This window comes from Loxodonta africana, chromosome 14, assembly GCF_030014295.1.
Source record: "Loxodonta africana isolate mLoxAfr1 chromosome 14, mLoxAfr1.hap2, whole genome shotgun sequence".
In the NCBI taxonomy this organism is placed as follows: domain Eukaryota; kingdom Metazoa; phylum Chordata; class Mammalia; order Proboscidea; family Elephantidae; genus Loxodonta; species Loxodonta africana.
The window spans coordinates 24,757,811-24,778,685 of record NC_087355.1 but is presented as its reverse complement, the minus strand read 5'-3'; the positions used below and the strand labels follow the sequence as shown (position 1 = coordinate 24,778,685).

The following is a 20,875-nucleotide window of genomic DNA, read 5'->3' as shown; positions in this document are numbered from 1 at the left end:
ATAAGACAGCATAGTCAAATGGCCCTAGTTGATGACGGGAAGCTCTGCTTTGAGGAGAATGCTAGCTGATTAATACAGAAGGGATAATAGAATAAATTATGGTTAGGAGCTAACCAATAGGTCCACAGTTCAGATCCACCAGCGGCTTCTTAGAAACCCTACAGGGCAGTTCTACTCTGTGCTGTAAGGCCACTATAAGTTGGAATCGACTCGATGGCAACAGGTTTGGTTTTTGGTTTAGTGAAATTATTGATTCATTTTTTAACAAATGAATGAATTGGTTGACCGTTGAGTAATGGAGTTAAAAACATTAGTTGAATGGTTGATGAGGGACTTGACATTCCTCTGGTGCTGGAGGAATACCACGTAGGTTCTTCCTGGCCATAGCTGGGGAATATCACTGTCCATCAGAGCCATCAGGCTTCTGTTCCCCCAATGTCTCTTCATGGCATGTATATGACGTGCACAACAGCACTTCTGACATATAAAAAAAAAAAATATGCTAGCCAAAAATCCTCTCTCCACACCTTTAATTCAAAATAAATTCCAGACCTAAACATAAAACAATAAAACTTCTGGAAGAAAACACTGGGGAAAATCTTCATAACCTTGGGTAAGGCAAAAAAAGTGTGAACCGTTAAAAATAATAATGATAAATTGGACTTCATGAAAATTAAAAATTTATCCTCTTCATATGACATTATTTAAAAAAAAAAAGAAAAGGCTGGGAGAAAATATTCACAATACATGTTTCAGACAAAGGACTTACATACAGAATATCTGAAGAATCCTTAAAACTCAGCAGCAAGAAAATAAACAACCCAATTTTTTAAATAGGCAAAAGTTTTGAAAACACTTTTATAAAAGAAGACATATGAATGGCCAATAAGTACATGAAAGATGTTCAACATCATTGCAAATTAAAACCACAATGAGATACCACAGTACACCCACTAATGGTTAAACTTAAAAAGACTGGCAATATCAAATGTTAGGATGTGGAGTAACTGGAACTCTCATACTTTGCTGGTGGGAATGTAAAATGGTACAGCTACTTTGGAAAACATTTTGGCAGTTTCTTAAAAAGTTAAACATATACTAACCATGTGAACCAGTAATTCTATTCCTAGGTATCTACCTAAGAGAAATAATTTGTTCACACAAAGATAAGCATATAAATATCTATAGCAGCTTTATTCATAATAGCTAAAACCTAAAACAACTCAAGTGTTCCTCAAAAGGTCAATGGTTAACAAATTGTAGTATATCTTTAAAACTGAAAACTATCCCAAAATAAAAAGAACCAAACTCCTGATACACATAATAATATGGATGAATCTCAAAAACATACTGAATAAAAGAGTACCTTCTCTATGATTCCATTTGTCTGATCTCTAGAAAAGGAAAAGCTAATTTATGGTGACAGTAAATAGACCAGGGATTTCCTGGACCAAGGATGGGAGATACTGACTGAAAAGAGAACAAGGAAATTTTGGATGGGAATGTTATACATCTTGACGTTGTGGCAAGTACAAAGATACTCTTTTTTAAAATATTTTATTGATTTTTGGTAAAAGTTTACACAAGTTAGATCCCTATTTGACAATTTCTGCTCAGTATTGAGTTCTGTTTGTTCCATTTCTAGTACTCTAGTATCCCTGCCCCTTATCTTCTCATCTTTGCTTTTGAGAACTTATTGCCCCTTGGTCTCATACTGATGGGTTTTGGTTTTTTGGGTTTTTTTGGAGTGCAGACAGCCCATTTTATTTTTCATAAAGGAAGAAATGCCCAAAGGTGAATGATGGATGAGTCTTAAAACTTTTTCAAACTTTTTACACAGTTTTATATTGACAGATACTAGTCAGAACTTACCAAAATATATGCATAAAATGGGTATATTTTATTGTATGTAAACTATTCCTAATTAAAGCCGATTAAAAAAAAAAAACTCACTAAATAACAAACCAAAACAAAAAACGCTCATGACCTAGTCTTATTCTATGAATAAGGATGGATTTAGCATTAGGTGGACAATTAGTATAGCTTACCACATTTTTTTTTTTACCACATTAACAAATTAAAGGAGAAAAATATATGATCATCTTTAGAAAAATCATTTGATAAAAATTCAGCAATCATTTTTTTTTTTTTAATTAACAATCTAGAGCTTAAAGGGAATATCCTTATCCTGATAAAAGGGATTCACAAAAAACCTGCAGTAAGTTTTTAGTTAGTATTAGCTGTGTTATACACATACAGGTGCTATCAGTTTATGGCTAATGTGACTTGCTGTACAATTCAGAAGATGTTTGTTAAGCCCCCTAGATGCCAGCTCTGGGCTGTAAAATGATATAATTCATAGATCCTGACCACACAGATAATAAAAACCCAGTTCAGAAGTTTCAAACATAGTCACTAAAGAAACAAACTCAGTTTGTAAGTAGGACTACATGATTAAGCACAGAGTACAAGGCACAGAGCAGAAACTTAATAAAGGTTTGTTTAATGGAGAAAAAAAAAAGAATCATACTCATTTTAAATGCAAAGCAATATGATTAATACCAAATGAACGATGTCTTTAATTCATTAACAAATATTTAAAGAGTGCAAATCATTATGATTGTTCCTGGGATTGTTACAATAAACAAGAGAGCTAAGAAGGCTATATTTTTTTTAATGAAATCATGTAATGTTCCAAAGATTTAATTTGCCATACAAGAGAGAGAAAATTGTCTCTTTAATTATGTTTTATTCTCTATATTTTACTTTTCTCATTCAGGAATTATATTATTAAGCAGGTTTTCCCAAAAGTACAGTCTTGTGAAAAATTCAGCACTTTATTAAGGACTGGGAATTTTCACAGCAAAAGAAGAAAACATCTTCTTTTTGATTTAGGATATCAAATAAATTATTAAGACCCATAAAAATGTTTTCTCAGAAGAACAACAAAAAGGGTAAAACAGAAAGCAATTGATCTTGCAACAAAATGGGGGTAAATTGGCAACATATGTCAGCCTCTCATACCAGAGCACAGCTTAAATCAAAGCAAATTGACAGCTTGGGTATGTTGCAAATGAAACCAGACTTGAGTAATCGTGTTGTTAATCCTCTCCAGCATCTCCGTCCTTTGAGTCTCTCCTCTTTTAGTATAGCATAACTACCGGGCTCCGATCATTTTGCGTTTATCTTTCCTTCTGGCTGCTGCCTCTCAGCACTTGGTGAAACTGCTCTCTGTAAGGTCACCAACAGTCCCATAACTGGCCAGCGGCCTTTTTTTGGCCTAACCCGTAAGTTGTTTCATAGCTGACACTCCTAATACCCTTCTCCTCATTTAGCTTTTGTGATACTTGTATTTTTTACTACTCCTTCTTCTAACATGACAATCCCCCTCAGTCTCCTTCTCTCTCCCAGAAGGAACCTCAAGGCACCCCATGGCTGCAGTCATCTTAGACAACAATGGCACAAACTCTGAGCCAACCCATCTTGATTCAAATCCAGGCTCCGCCACATACTAGCCATGTGACTATGAGCAGTGTCTAGCCATGTGACTACCTCAGTTGACTCACCTGTAAAGTGGAGATAATAACAATATACCACACAGGATCATGGTGAGAATTAAGTAGTCGATACAAGTAAATGACCTAGAAGAGGACCTGGCACATAGGAAACATCTGAGAAGTGTTGGCTGCTCTTATTAACTCACAAAAGAGGAAATCTGAACGGTCATTCTGCTTACAGCTGCAGAGACAGCTTGTAGAACATGTCTGACATGCTGAGCACTCAGCTACATGCCTCTGAAAAGAAGGGTGCCTGGAAGAAGCAGTATTCAGGATTCAAAAACGATGAAGGACTCAAAACCTGGAAAGGAATTAAGAATAAGTTAGACAAGAGGCCCTGGTGGCACAGACATTAAGCGCTCGGCTGCTAACGAAAGGTTAGCAGTTCAAACTTCTCATTTCGAAGCGGCTCTGCAGGAGAAAACACCTGGCCATCTGCTTCCATAAAGACTACAGCCTAGGAAACCCTAAAGGGCAGTTCTACTCTGTCACAGAAGGTTGCTGAGAGTCGGAATCAACTCCATTGCACCAAACAACAATGATGCTGAAGCTGAAAGAGATTTCAGTTTAACGAATATATTTGTAGGAAGGTAAGAAACAGTCTAACGGTAAATCATGTATTAAATTTTATGTTAATAAATTTATTTTTAAAAAAGAATGAGTCAGATAAAGGCAGTGAAGAGTGGAAGAGGTTATTGTCTTACAATTAATCCAGTAGTTCTGACAGATAAAAGTAAAATCTCCCTCCTAAAGTTATAAGGAAACCATATGAACTATCTAAAATCATTTAACCCATGCCCAGGTAGCATAGTGGTTAAAGCATTCGGCTGCTAACCAAAAGGTCTGTGGTTCAAACCCACCAGCCACTCCACAGGAGAAAGATGTAGCAGTCTGCTATCAAGATTTACAGCCTTGGAAACCCCATGGAGCAGTTCTACTCTGTCCTATAGGGTCACTGTGAGTTGGAATCAACTTGACAGCACTGGGTTTGGTAAAATCATTTAAAAGAAAATTAAAAGAAACAGCCATAAAGAGAAATGAAATCCTGATAGATGCAACAACATGGATGAACCTGAAAACACTATGCTGAGTGAAATAAGCCAGTCACAAAAGGACAAATATTACATTTTTTTTTTATATGAAATGTCTAGAATAGGCAAATGTATAGAGACCAAAGTTTGTTAGTGGTTACCAGGGTCAGAAGGGGGCGGAAAGTGAGAGTCGTTGTTTGGAAAACACTGAGTTTCTGTTAATGGTGATGGAATAATCAGAAACAGATAGTAGTGATGATTGCAAAACTTGATGGATATAATCAATGTCGCTGAATTGTCCAGGAGCCCTGAGAGTGTAGTGGGTAAGCGCTATCTATGGCTGCTAACCAGAAGATCAGCAGTTAGAATCCACCAGCCATTCCTTGAAAACCCTGTGGGGCAATTCTACTCTGCCTTATAGGGTCACCATGAGTTGGAATCAACTCAATGGCAATGGGTTTGGGTTTGGGTTTTGAATTCTACTTGTAAAAACTTGACAAATGTTTTGTTATATATTTTTTACCCCAATAAAACAATTAGAAAAAAATAAAATAGGAAGTTAAAAACAGAGTGAAATGTCTGAGAACCTTCTAGTCTCCATATGCTGTCTCCTGACTGAATACTTGTGTTGGGTCAGCAGCAGTGAACACATATGCTCCAGTGACAGCCACACTTGTAGGAAGACTAAATGGGAAAAGTCACTCATAAAAACCATTTGAAAAAAAAAAGCTTGGACACCACTGCCTGATAGCCAGTCCACATGTCATCCAAAGTCTTTTGGCTTTGGTAACGTTTGAAAGATCATTTGATTTGAATAAGATGCACTTAGAATTTTGTCTTTTTGTTTATTAGCTGCCATTGATCCGGCCCTGACTCATGGGGACACCATACACAATGTAATGAAACATTGTCGGTCCTATACCATCCCCATGATCGATTGCACTTTGGGCTGTTGTGATCCATAGAATTTTTTCATTGGCTGATTTTTGGAAGTAGATAGCCAGTCCTTTCTTCTCAGTTCAGAACCTCCCCTGAAATCTGTTTAGCATCACCGCAACCCACATCCCTCCACTGACAGATAGTTGCTGCAAATGAGGTAAATTGGCCAGGAGTCTAACCCAGGTCTCAAACATGGGGGTGAGAATTCTACCACTGAATTACCAGTGCCTCACATTTGAAATAGGTAATTATTTTTATTTCAAGAATCGAATGACCCAACCAGAGCCCTATCATAATTTCTAGAAAGTAGCACAGGAATGTGTTTAAATAAAACTTGCTAACCACAAGAGTCAAAGCAGCATAGTGAGAGTAGCACTGCTAAGTCAGAAGACTCAGCTCTTTTCAGGGTCCCCTACGACTGTGTAAGCCTCAGTTCCCTCGTTTGTAAAAAGACATAGGGGTAATACATAGAAGAATTGCTCTGAACAAACCATGGTACATTCACACAATAGAATACCATGCAACGATAATGAACAATGATGAATCTGTGAAGCATCTCACAACATGGAAGAATCTGGAGGGCATTATGCTGAGTGAAATAAGTCAATCACAAAAGGACAACTACTGTATAAGGCCGCAATTACAAAAACTCAAGGAAAGGTTTACACACAGAAAGAAACAATCTTTGATGGTTATGAGGGAGGGCAAGGGTAAGAAGGGAAAAACACTAACTAGATAGTAGATAAGTGGTAACTTCAGTGAAGGGTAAGACAGTACATAATACTGGGAAAGTCAACACAACTTAACCAAATCAAAGTCATAGAAGCTTCACAGACACATCCAAACCCCCTGAGGGACTGTTACTGGTCTGAGGGCTAGGGACCATGGTCTCAGGGGACATCTAGCTCAATTGGCATAACACAGTTTGTAAAGAAAATGTTCTACATCTGACTGTGGTATTGTCTGGGGTCATGAAAAGCCTTCGAGAAGCCATCTAAGATATATCTGCTGGTCCCAGCCCAGTTGGAGCAAAGGAGAATGAAGAAAACCAAAGACACAAGAGAAAGATTAGTCCAAAGGAATAATGGACCACCACCACCACAACCTCCGCCAGTCTGAGCCCAGAACAACTAAATGGTGCTTGGCTACCAGCACTGATGACTCTGTCAGGGATCACAATAGAGGGTCCTGGACAGAACTAGAGAAAAATGTAGAACAAAATTCAAATTCACCAAAAAAAAAAGACCAGACTTGCTGTTCTGACAGAGACTGGAGAAACCCCAAGAATATGGCCCCCGGACACCTTTTTAACTCAGTACTGAAGTCACTCCTGAGGTTCACCCTTCAGCCAAAGATTAGACAGGTCTACAGGGCAAACAATAACACAGGTGAGAAATGCACCTCATAGTTCAATCATGTATATGTGACTAAATGAGCACACCAGCCCAAAAGCAAAGATGAGAAGGCAGGAAGGGACAGGAAAACTGAATGAATGGAAACAGGGAACCCGAGGTGAAGGGGAAAGTGTTGACACATCACAGGGTTGGTAATCGATGTCACAAAACAATTTGTGTGTTAATTGTTTAATGAGAAACTAAGTTGCTTTGTAAACTACCACCTAAAGCTCAATTTAAAAAAAAGCAAAAAATAAATAAATCTGTGCTCTGCCTTACACACACACACACATCTCATTGTTAAGAACAAATGTTTTAGAGCTCTACATAGTAGGAGAGGAACTGCCTTATTAAGCTAAACAAAATATTCTGTTACACCCTTTAAAAAGACCTGGGTGCCTCTCTGACAGTGTTGCCCAGTGTGGTCTGCACTCCCCCCCTTAGTGACACCACTGCACTGGGGCTACAGAAGCTGAGATAAGGCTCTTCCCCTAGAGCCAACAGACAGACAGCCTTCCTCAAGAACTACTGCTCTGAATTTGGACTTCTAGCTTCCTAAAACAAGCCCATGACAGCCAAAGTACAACCTTGAATATATCCCGCTTGAATTTAGAGACCATCTCAAGAATAGATTTGATGCACAGAACACTAATGACCGAACTCCAGAAGAGTCGTGGGATGACATGAAAGACATCATACATGAAGAAAGGAAAACGTTATTAAAAAGACAGGAAAGAAAGAAAAGACCAAAATGGTTGTCAGAAGAGACTCTGAAACTTGCTCTTGAGTGCAGAGTAACTAAAGCAAATGGAAGAAATGATGAAGTACAAGAGCTGAATAGAAGATTTCAAAGGGCAGCTCAAAAAAGCAAAGCGAAGTATTATGAAACATGCAAAGACCTAAAGTTAGAAAACCAAAAGGGAAGAGCATGCTTGGTATTCCTGAAGCAGAAAGAGCTGAAGAGGAAATTCAAGCCTCGAGTTGTAATACTGAAGGATTCTGTGGGCAAAATATTTAATGACACAGGAAGCATCAAATAAAGATGGGAGGAATACACAGAGTCTCTGTACCAGAAAGACTTTGTCAATGTTCAACTATTTCAGGAGGTGGCATATAATCAGAATCAGTGGTACTGAAGGAAGAAGTCGAAGCTGCACTGAAGGCATTGGTGAAAAACAAGCCTCCAAGAATTGAGGCGATACCAGTTGAGATGCTTCAACAAACGGATGCACCCTGGAAATGCTTGTTCATCTATGCCGGAAAATTTGAAAGAGAGCTACCTGGCCACCTGACGACTGGAAGAGATCTATATCTGTGCCCATTACAAAGAAAAGCGATCCAATGGAATGCGGAAATTATTGAACAATATCGTTAATACCACGTGCAAGCAAAATTCTGCTGAAGATAATTCAAAAACAGCTGCAACCATACGTCAACAGGAAACTACCAGAAATTAAACCTGGATTTAGAAGAGGACATGAAACAAGAGATATCATTGCTAATGCCAGATGGATCTTGGCCAAAAGCAGAGAATGCCAGAAAGAATTTCCTGTTTTTTGTAAATGCATTCAACTGTGTAGATCATAAAAAATTATGAATAACATTTCAAAGAATGGGAATTCCAGAACAATTGTGCTCATGCGAAACCTGTACATAGATCAAGAGGCAGTCATTCAAACAAAACAATGGGACACTGCATGGTTTAAAATCAGAAAGGTGTGCGTAGAGGTTGTATCTTTTACCCATACTTATTAAATCTGTATGCTGAGCAAATAAAGAAGTTGGACTACACAAAGAAGAATGAGGCATCAGAATTGGAGGAAGATTCAATATGCAGATCACACAACCTCGCTTGCTGAATGTAAAGAGGGCTTGAAACACTGTTGAAGATCAAAGACTACAGCCTTCAGTATGGATTACATCTCAACATGAAGAAAACAAAAATCCTCAAAACTGGAACAATAAGCAACATCATGATAAACAGAGAAAAGATTGCAGTTGTCAAGGATTTCATTTTACTTGGATCCACAATCAATGTCCATAGGAGCAGCGGTTAAGAAATCAAATAATGTATTGCATTGGGCAAATCTGCTGCAAACAACCTCTTTAAAATCTTAAAAAGCAAAAATTTCACTTTGATGACTGAGGTGCAACTGACTCAAACCGTGGTATTTTCAATCACCTCACATGCACACAAAAGCTGGACAATGAAAAAGGAAGACAAAGAAGAGTGGACACGTTTAGTTCATGGCGTTGGTGAAGAACATTGAATATACTGTGAGCTGCCAGAAGAATGAACAAATCTCTCCTGGAGGAAGTACAACTAGAATGCTCCTTAGAAACCAGAATGGTGAGACTTCCTCTCCCTTACTTTGGATGTTATCAAGAGATACCAATCCCTGGAGAAGGACATCATGCCTGGTAAAGTAGAAGGTCAGCAAAAAAGAGGAAGGCCCTCAATGAGAAAGACTGACACAGTGGCTCCAACAGTGGACTCATAGTAACGGTGGTGGGGATTGCTCAGGAATGGGCAGTGTTTCGTTTTGTTATACATGGGGTAGCTATGAGTCAGAGCCATCTCGAGGGCACCGAACAACCCAACAACAAACTGCGAGCAAATAAATTCCCATTCTTTAAAGCTACCCACTTGTGGTATTTCTGTTACAGCAGCACAAAGAAACTAAGACACTGGCGCTTTATTGGACTAACCCAAAGATCCCCATCAATGAACAAAAAATTAGTTTTTAGTTTACATTAATCGACTACCAAATGATCAATATTTTTCACTATGTACCTACCCAGGTTAGCTGTGATTACACACTTGGCTTCTCTGGGTTTTTTTTTTTTTTTTTTCCTCACCTGTACTTAGATCTCTAAGGTCCTTTTTGACTTCAGCTTTCTGTGATGATATGGTTACAATACTAGCTGTGGAAATGAAAAAAAAAAAAAATCAAGGACAAGAGAAGAAAGAGAGGTATGTATATAGTGCCAAGAAGGAGCCAAGAGCATATTTCTCATGTGTATAATTTTCTACTTTCTCCATGAATCTTCTTTAGATTTTGGGAGTGCAAGTAATATGTGCCACAAAATCCAGCCCTTCATTATGTTTTAGGCCACGCTGTTACCTCTAACTGTAGCATATATGTAGGTTCTCACTTGCCTCCACGCATCCTCATCTGGCCACAAGCTCCTAAGAGTAGAACTATATATTTCTGCATCAGCGCTGCCAAAGCCCAATATGTTCTCACAGATATTCAATATATGTTTATGAGTTGAAATGGTGAACACTGATTTCCATATACTTCTGCCAAGAAATTTTTCCACACACTTTTATTTTCATCTGTTTTTTTGTTTGTTTAGTATGTTTTGTAGGAGGAAAAAAGTAGTGGCATTTTGGGGCTTGAATTATTTTCTCCCAGTTTGGAAATATTTATATTTAGAAAACTGGTATATTAAGGTAAACTACCCAAAACTAGGATAGGGTTATAAATAGACCCAAAATTTTAGTGGCTTAACCCACCCAGAGGCACCTCGGAAGACAGGCCTCGTGATCTACTTCCAAAAGGTCACAGCTTTGAAAACCCTATGGAGCAGTTCTGCTCTGTGCACATGGGGTCATCACGAGTCACAGAAACTAACAACTCCAGGACCCTTTTGTTTGCCTTGCATCTACTAGGTAGAAAGAGAAGGATTGTAGAGGGGGCAACGCCCATCTCTCCTGAGCCCCAGCCCAGAACTAACTCCACTGGTGAAAACATGGTCACATGGCCACGCCTAAATGTGAAGGAGGCTGGTGTCTTAGTTGCATAATGCTGCTGTAACAGAAATATCACAACTGGTGACTTTAACAAACAGAGATCTATTTTCTCAAAGTTTAGGAGGCTATTGTTTTAGGTGCCATCAAGTTGGTTCTGCCTCAAAGCGACCCTTTGTACAACAGAACAAAACACTGCCCCATCCTGTACCAGCCTCAGTTGGTATTTCGTCAGTTCCTGGAACCTTGTTTTCTTCCTGTGCCCTCAGTGCAGCTTGGACCTCTTCCTTCAGTACCATTGGCTCCTGCTCATATGCTACCTCCTGAAATCACTGAACATTGACCAATTCTTTTTGGTATCGTGATTCTGTATAGTCCCTCCATCTTCTTTTGATGCTTCCTGCATTGTTTGATATTTTCCCCATAGAATCCTTCAATATTGCAACCTGAGACTTGAATTTTTTCTTTAGTTTTCAGCTTGAGAAATGCCAAGCGTGTTCTTCTCATTTGATTTCCTAACTCCAGGTCTTTGCACACGTCATTATAATATTTTACTTTGTCTTCTCAAGCTGCCCTTTGAAATCTTCTGTTTAGCCCTTTTACTTCCTCATTTCTTCCATTTATTTTAGCTACTCGACATTCAAAAAAAAGTTTCAGAGGCTACAAGTCCAAATCTGTGATGCCAGCTCTGGGGGAAGGCTCTCTGTCTGCTTTGGTTTCTTGACTCTTTTCTGTTTCTATTCCTAGGTTTCTTAGAGATCACTTTGTGCGTATCTTCCCCTTTGGGCTTCCTGCTTGCTGCTTAATCTACTCCTTTATATCTGAAAATAGATTGAATTAGAACACACCCTACCCTAATACTGCCTCATGAACATGACAAAGAGAACTCATTCCCAAAAGGAATTGTAACCACAGGTATGGGGATTAAGATTTACAACACATAATTTTGGGGGACACAATTCAGTCTGTAACAGCTGTAGCCACGTGGCCAGCTACAGCATCACTAACATGGAACAAAGAATAGATTTCGTTAGACAGATAGTAGTCTGTGCCAGAAATGGGCAGTAAAAATTGAAGTAGCCTAAATCAGCTTCTTTGAAGAGTGCTGTTGTGTGTCATAGAGTCCATTCTGACCCACAGCAACCCTAAAGGAGAGAGTAGAACTACCCCTACAGGGTTTCCTAGGCTGAAATCTTTATGGGAGCAGATCACCAAGTCTTTTCTCCCATGGAGCAGCTGGTAAGTTCAAACCACAGATCTTTTGGTTAGCAGTGGACAGCTTAACTATTGCGCCGCCAAGGCTCCATTCTTGAAAGAGTAAATTACATTAATTCCTCTCCTTCCACTTATTGTTAATTGGGGAATTTTTTAAATACAGAAAAATACAAAGAATAGTATAATCAACACCTATAGTCCCACAACCAAAAAATGATTATTAACTTTTTGTCATGTTTGCTTTATATCAACTTTATAGATAAATGTGAAGTGCCCTTCCGTCTCCACTCCCTGCCCCAATTCCTGTATAGCCTTTCAATCCATTTTCTATGCTTTACATAAGACGTGGTGTATATCCATAAACACTATATATTATAGCTTCACATTGTGTGTTCTTTGAACTTATCTAACTGATATTATACCATAAATATCATTCTGCAACATGTTTTATTCTGAACCTTTTCTTGTTGGTATCTAGTCATATAAATACACGTAGATTCTATTGTGTGATTATTTCTCTGTTTCCTTTTCGTTTCCATCTTTTCACTGTTTCAAACAACGAACAGGCTTATCCATTTCCCCTGAGTGCGCTGTACAAGGGTTTCCTCAGACTATACACTAAAAGTAGAACTCTGGGTGGTAAAGTATACATATTTTCAACTTAACAGGGTATTAGACAGATTAGACAAACTGCTGTGAGAAACAATCCCAGTATTTTAATACAATGTTAAGTTTATTTCTCACCAATGTCACTGTTCATTGAGGCTTGAATTATTCTCCAGTAGTTTTCTTCCAAGTCATTACTAAGGGATCCAGTTCCCTTTAGCTTCACCATTCCCGAGACCCTCTTCGGAGCCTTCCCCTGGGTCTCCTGCATTCAGCTGGCCAAAGAGCAAGAGACAGATGGAGGCGTTGTCTATTATGTTAATATTTTACTGACCACAACCAAGCTGTATGATCTCCAACCTAGCTGGCAGAGGAGAACTGCCATCTCTCTGTGAATTCTAGAACAGAAGAGAGTTTTGGTGAGCATCTAGTCTCGTTTTTCTCAAGTTTGGCAACATTAGAATCAACTGGGAAACTTTTTTCTAAATTTGCATTCCCAGTAGGCACCCAGGAACAATTCAATCAGAATTGAGAGGACAAACCCAGGTATCAGTTTTTTTAAAGCTTTCCAGGTAATTTCAATATGCAGCTAAAGTTGAGACTAACTGATCTACATGCTACCAAAATGTTTCCCCAAAAGCGTCTAAACCAATTTGCATTGTCATCAGCAGTTTATACCGATATATTTTTCCCGTATCATCGATAATCAAATTTCTCTATTTTTGCCAGGATAAGAAGTATAATGTGTCATTGTTTTAATTATCATCTCTCTGATGTTATGATTGAGAATCATTTTACATTTATTGATCATTTGCATTTTCTCTTCAGTGAATGTCCTGCCATACCCTGTCTATTGTTTTATTAGATTTTTTAACTTTGCTAATTTACTTACTGACTTTTTAAAAATGTGCTCTAGATAACAAGCTTTTGTTAACAGTAACTGAAAACATCTCCCTGACTGACTCTTAACTTTTATCTTTGTTAATGGTGTCTTTTGACAGTAAAATTTTAAATTTTTTGGTATAACCAAATTTACCTTTTTTTTTTTTTCATTTATAGTTTTGACCTTTGTGTCTTTGGTAAATACTTCCCCACCCTTAGCTACTCTCCTAATAGCTTTAAATAGATTTTCTTGTAATAGTTTTAAAGTTTTGTTTTTCACATTTAGATCTTTAATTCATCTGGAATTTAGTTTTTAAATAATGTGAAATAGATTTTTTCCCCCCATGGGAAAGCCAATTTGCCAATGGCATTTACTGATAGTTCATCCTTTCCTCATTGATATGTGATGGCCTGATATTTAGGAGCCCTGGTGATAGACTGGAAACCCTGGTGCCGTAGGGGTTAAGAGCTATGGCTGCTAACCAAAAGGTTGGCAGTTTGAACACACCAGGTGCTCCTTGGAAACCCTATGAGGCAGTTCTACTCTGTCCTATAGGGTCGCTATGAGTTGGGATCGACTTGATGGCAATGGGTTTGGTTTTTTTGTTTTGGTGGTACAGTGGTTAAAGCACTCAGCTGCTAACTGAAAGGTTAGTGGTTCGAACCCACCAGCCGCTCCTCAGGAGAAAGACGTGGCAGTCAGCTTCCGTAAAGATTACAGCCTAGAAAACCCTATGGGGCAGTTCTATTCTGACACGTGGGGTTGCTATGAGTTGGAATTGACTTGATGGCAATGGGTTTTTGGTAAGCCAAATTCCTATCAAAATGATCTATTTCTAGATCTAGTCTATTCTTCACCAATAACATGCTGTTTTATTTACGTAGCTTTTATTTTTAGTAATAAGTAGTCATATCTGATAAATTCCCATCTCCTTCCTCTTTTCCAGAATTGTCTTAGCTAAAGCCAAAGTTTTTAGAATCGGTTTATCAAGTTCCACACAAATCATAGTGGGATTTTGATTGGAATTGAGTCGTACTTATAATTTAACTTATAGAGAATTGGCATGTTTTTATCAAGCATTCCTTTCCATAAATACTTTACATCCCTTCACTTCTTCAGCTTTTCTTATACGTCCTTCAATAAATTTTTCAAATGTTCCCCATAAAGGTTTTGCAATGGAAGATATTTTGTGAAGCTAAAGCTAACGAGTAACAGGTTTAAGGTAGAAATTGAGATTTCCTCTGGATCATCTCAACACGAATAAAACTATCTTGACTATTTAAACTGGAAACTCATTTTAATGGACCACTCTAGAAGACAACGGATATGTGCAGTATAATCTGTGCAGTAATATTTAGTATTTTTTTTTTCACTCGTATAAGGGATCCCTGGCGGCACAGTAGTTAAGAGCCCGGCTGCTAACCAAAAAGTCTGCAGTTTGAATCCACCAGCCACTCCTTGGAAACCCTATGGGGCAGTTCTACTCTGTCCTATAGGGTAGCTATGAGTTGGTTTAAAGGATCAAAATGCAGGCTACCCTACTGTTCATTGAAACTCAATAGGCTAGAGTCATAGGAGTCTGAAAGGCATGCTTTGTAAAAAGTTGCTCAACACTATACCAGTTGCATTGAGTCAATTCTGACTCATGGCAACCCCATAAGCGTTAGAGTAGAACTGTTATCCATAGGATTTTCAATGGTTGATGTTTTGGAAGTAAATCACCAGGCCTTTCTTCCAAGGTATCTCTGGGTAGACTTGAACCTCTAATCTTTCAGTTAGCAGTTGAGCATGTTTATTGTTTGCACTACCCAGGGACTCCTGCTCAACCCTAGGTCTGGGAAAGTATCCTTTTCAAATAGACTGCTGGTTGTTTACTGCCTGAAAAAGTGACTATGGGCACTTGGACTCCAGAAAGTGACTACGTGATCTTACCCGTCTCTGGAACTCCTTTGCGCTCCTCTCAGGTACATACTGTCCACTTCTCCCGTCTCCATTTTCTTCCAATTCCACACATTCACACTAAGGTATAACTAACTAGGTTAACACCTCATCCCATGGCTTGTTTTATTTCAACTGAGATAGAAACAAAAAGTAAGCTACTGAAGAATGAAATGGCAGATAAAAGCCAGACCACCAACTCACCATATTAGTGAGTTCAGGCCACTAAAATTAAAACTGATCTATATCAATGACCTAAAAGTAACCATAGCAGGATGAGGGAAATTTGTGTGTGAGAGTGTGAAGAAATGACCGAAAATGATGATTTCCGTGTGGCAGGGGACAGTGAAATTGGGGTCACCTACTCTAGAGGTCCTCTGAAATGTGAATCAGCCACATGAGATAAAGGGGAGTTTACTGTCCTAAGGGCCACTCAGGAAGGATTTCTTAGAAGGGAGTCATTATATAGATTCTCCGAAGGAGAGAAAGACCTTCCAGTTACCTTCTAAGAAGGAAGACAATACAAGTTAAGGTAGTGCTTGTAAGAGCACTATGAAGTGTCCTGAACTACAATGTCTGTGTATTTGCCATCTGTGTTAAAGTACTGTAATCCTTAGAAGTGGTCAGCAGTAAAATCCTGAAAATTAAAAAAGTCTGCAGGCTGCCTTTGAAGACATCAGGGAAGATAGGAGAGCTCCCCGACATAGTCTTAGAAAATGAGAATTGGTGAAGAGGAAACACCCATATTAAATTCTTTATTGTTGCAGGAGAAAAAGTGCACTATGGAAAATTACTGTCTGCATGAAGAGTGTGATTTAATCTTCAGGAAGCCAAACCGCATAATAATAAGATGTTTCCCAAGACAGCCTTCCTACATACAAGGCCTCTCCTTTTAAGCTCTGCCATTTTAGTTGGCTAGGAGTCTATGTTTGGGCAAACTGAATTAATGATGGTGCTAATAATGCTTTTTTTTACATAGCGTATGAGCTTCCTATTGCTGCCATAACAAATTACCACAAAATTAGCAACTTAACACAAAACAAATTTATTATCTCATCGTTCTGTAGGTCAGAAGTCTGATGGGCTTAGCTGATTCTCTGCTGTGTATCTCACAAGACCAAAATCAAAGTATCACCTGGCCTGGACTCTTATCTGGAGACTCTGGGGAACAATCTGTTGCCAAGCTTTTTCAGGTCTCTATTGTCTGGCTGGCCAGCTGCAGGAGCCACCTTTACCTCCTAGAGGCCTCTCGCAGTCCTTATGCACGAACACCTGGCTCTCTACATCTCAGAATCAGCAGTGGGGCATCAAATCCTTTGTACACTTGGAATCTCTCTGAATTCTCCTTTTGCTACATCTCTTTTGCCTCCGGCAGAGAACATTCTCTGCTTTTAAGGGCTCATGTTATTAGATTGGTCCCACTCAGACAATCCAGGCTAATCGTCCTATTTTAAGGTCTATTCATTTAATTACAGCTGCAAAGTCTCTTTTGCCATATAACATAACATTTATGAATTCTAGACATTTGGGCGTGGACATATTTGGAGAGCCATTCTGCCTACTGTTGTTGTGGTGATGGTGGTGGTGGTTAGTTGCCATGGGGTTGATTCAGACTCATGGTGACCCCATGTGTGCAGAGTAGAACTGCTCTATAGGGCTTTCAAGGCTGTGACCTTTTGGAAGCAGATTGCCAGGCCTGTCTTCCAAGTAGCCTCTGGGTGGGTTCGAACTGCCAACCTTTTGTCTGGTATGGAGTGCTTAACAATTTGTGCCACCCAGGGACTATTCTGCTTACTACATGGTATGTTTTATTTATGTACTGGACCCTGTCTCGGGTTCTTTATATACATGAGTTGACCTAATCCTCACAAAAACCCTATAATTTGTCACTGTTAATATCATAACCAACCAATCACAACCAAGGATGGGGAAACCAAGGCAAAAAAGGTTAAATAACTTGCCCAGTATCACACAGTTAGCAAGGGGCACTGCCGAGCTTCAGACCCAGGAAGCCTTGCTCCCAAGTCTGTACTCTTTCCCACCACAGGCCCCCCACCCCATATGACTGCTTCTGCCACCAAGAGCACGTGTTCTCACCATGTGTCAGAGGACCCAAGGATGGTTCTGATTGCTGAAACCATTTTGGGCTCAGCCAATACAAATTCATCACTGGTTTTTTCTTTTTATGGAGTCCCTGGGTGGTGCAAACAGATAACATGTTTGGCTGCTAATCAAAAGATTGGAAGTTCAAAACCACCTAGAGGCACCTCAGAAGAAAGACCTGACAATCTACTTCAGAAAAATCAACCATTGAAAGCCCTATGGAGCACAGCTGTACTCTGACACACATGGGGTCACCATGAGTCAGAATTGACTCGACAGCAGCACACAGAAGAAATCCCTGGCAATCTGCTTCGGTAAAGATTATAGCCAAGAAAACTCTATTGCGTTGCCATGAGTCAGAATCAACTCAATGGCAATGGGTTTGGTTTTGGTTTGGTTTTAAGGCTGGAGGAGTTGGGGAGAAAGGGGAGTAGTGACTGCTAATGGGTATGGAGTTTCTTTTGGGGGATGATGAAAATGCTCTAAAATTGATTGTGGCAATGATTGCACAACTCTGTGACTATACTAAAAACCATTCAATTATACATTTTAAACAGGCTCATTGTATGGTATATGAATTATATCTCAATAAAGTTGCCTTTAAAAAGAGAGAGAAGGAGACTACAATGTCTCATATGCCCTAGTCTCAGAAATCACACACTATCACTTCCTGCACATTCTGCTCGTTAGAAGTAAATCTCAACAGGGAATCATTCTCTGGGAAGTAGTGAATTTTTGTCTATGATGATGGGAAAATTGGCATTAATGAAGGATAATGGTCACATAACTTGACTAATGTAACTGATATCACTAAGCTGTACACCATAAAAAAAAAAAAGGAGGTAGGCAAAATGACAAATATAGTGTTATATATAATTTTACAACAGCAGCAGCCAAAAAAAAAAAAGGTTGTATTTGTTGTTACTACTTAGGTACAACTAAATACCTCTTGGGATTAGTTTTCTTGATTTGAAGGTTTAAGGTAATGGCTTCATGGGTCTCTCCTGTCAGCTGGCCTAATGTTGTTTTAGAGTTTTTGTTCTACCTCCTAGTTTGGTGAATAGTGCCTGGGGTTTTAAAAGCTCGCCCGCAGCCACCCAAGGCACAACAATTGGCCTCTGCTTACTCAGAGCAGCACAGGAAGAAGACCCAGAAATCAGAGAAGGAAATAGACTACAGGTGTAATTGCCTCCATGAACTACTACCTCCTTTGCCATGAGAGCAGAAGAAACGGTAGTGCCCAGCTACCAGTACCAAACGTTTTGATCAAGGAGCGAATAGATGGATCTTGATCAAAAGGAAGAAAAATGTGGAACAGAACATCTAATTCTGATGGAAACCAGACTTACTGGACCCATTGAGACTGGGGGAATCCCAAATCTATTGCTCTGAAATAATCTTTAAGCCTCAAACTGAAACTATCCCACAAAGTCATCTTTAAACTACACTTCAGCTCAATGAATAATGTCTCCTTGGAACATTGCCCTCTTTTGAAGAATTAAATATATGAGATCAAATTGTCAACAGTAACCCTGAAGCACAGATGAGAACTTTAAGGGGCAGAGAGTCTAAGTTAAAGGTGGTGAAACAACATGGGTAGAGATAATGAGAATGGTGACAAAATGTGAAGAATGCAACCAATGTCAATGAACTATACATGTAGAAATTGTTGAATGGGTGTATGTTTTGTTGCATATATTTTCACTAAAAAAAAAAAAAAGTGAGTCTCTAAGTTCAGCCTGCCCTCAAGGGGAGGAAAATCAAGCTCCACCTCTTGAAAGAAGGAGTATCAAATAATTTGTGGACATATTTTGAAACTACCACATGTTTCTCCAGACACTATCTAATTTTCTATAGGATTATCTACCTATCGACTAGGCTATTTTACAACTTCATCGAGATGATCAGGAGCTGATGGTACTGAAGGAAGAGGCTCAAGCTGCACTTAAAGCACTGGTGAAAAACAAGGCTCCAGAAATTGACAGAATACCAATTGGAAGTGCTCACTCATCTATGCTAAGAAATTTTGGAAGACAGCTACCTGGCCAACCAACTGGAAGATATTCATGTTTATGCCTATTCCCAAGAAAGGCAATCCAACTGAATTCGGAAGTATCATTAATACCACACGCAAATAAAATTTTGCTGAAGATCATTCAAAGTAGCTGCAGCAGTATATCAACAGGGAATGCCCAGAAATTCAAGCCGGATTAAGAAGAGGGCATGGAACCAGGGGTATCATTGCTGATGTCAGATGGATCCTGGGTGAAAGCAGAGAATACCAGAAGGATGTTTACCTGTGTTTTATTAACTATGCAAAGGCATCCCACTGTATAGATCATAACAAATTATGGATAACATTGAGAAGAATGGAAATTTCAGAACACTTAATTGTGCTCATGAGGAACCTGTACATAGATCAAGAGGCAACTATTTGAACAGAACAAGGGGATATTGCATGGTTTAAAATCAGGAAAGGTGTGTGTCAGGGTTGCATCCTTTCCCCAATTTATTCAATCTGTATGCTAAGCAAATAATCCGAGAAGCTGGACTATATGAAGAAGAACAGGGCATCAGGATTGGAGGAAGACTCATTAACAACCTGCATTATGCAGATGACACAACCTTGCTTACTGAAAGTGAAGAGGACTTGAAGCACTTACTGATGAAGATCAAAGACCACAGCCTTCCGTATGGATTACACCTCAACATAAAAAAAAAAAAAAAAAAAAATCCTCACACCTGGACCAATAAGCAACATCACGACGAACAGAGAAAAGATTGACGTTGTCAAAGATTTCATTCTACTTGGATCCACAATCAACACCCATGGAAGCAGCAGTCAAGAAATCAAAAGACATGTTGCATTGGGAAAATCTGCTGCAAAAGACCTCTTTAAAGTGTTAAACAGCAAAGATGTCACCTTGAAAAATAAGGTGCACCTGACCCAAGCCATGGTGTTTTCAATCACTTCATATGCATTTGATAGCTGGACAATAAATAAGGAAGAACTGAGAAGAATTTACGCCTTTGAATTGTGGTATTGATGACGAATATTGAATATAACATGGACTGACAAAAGAACGAACAAACTACGTCTCGGCTACTTTGGACAGAGTATCAGGATGGATCGGTCCCCAGAGAAGGACATCATGCTTGGTAATGTCTAGCGTCAGCGAAAAAGAGGAAGACCCTCAATGAGATGGATTGACACAGTGGCTGCAATGACGGACTCAAGCATAACGATTGTGAGGACAACGCAGGACCCGGCAGTGTTTCATTCTGTTGTACATAGGGTTGCTATGAGTCAGAACCAACTTGATGGCACCTAACAACAACAACATGGGGGTAAAAGTTAAGTTGTAAAAAGCTGTTAGTAAGGCAACTGTTCCTGTTGTAGCAATTCAGATGAGTTTGTTCATAGAGATACAATTAATTCTACCCTGTAGAAAGGA

At 39.1% G+C, this 20,875-nt stretch overlaps 1 long non-coding RNA gene across 1 annotated transcript; it reads right to left on the bottom strand.

Annotated features, from left to right (window-relative positions):
- Positions 1-1,299: 1,299 nt before the first annotated feature.
- On the bottom strand, positions 1,300-20,106 carry LOC135227616 (uncharacterized). The gene is made up of 3 exons (XR_010317783.1): positions 12,635-20,106; positions 9,781-9,846; positions 1,300-3,858 (listed from the first exon to the last, which is right to left on the bottom strand). It is a non-coding gene; the product is annotated as an uncharacterized LOC135227616 (long non-coding RNA).
- Between the last annotated feature and the right edge of the window lie 769 nt (positions 20,107-20,875).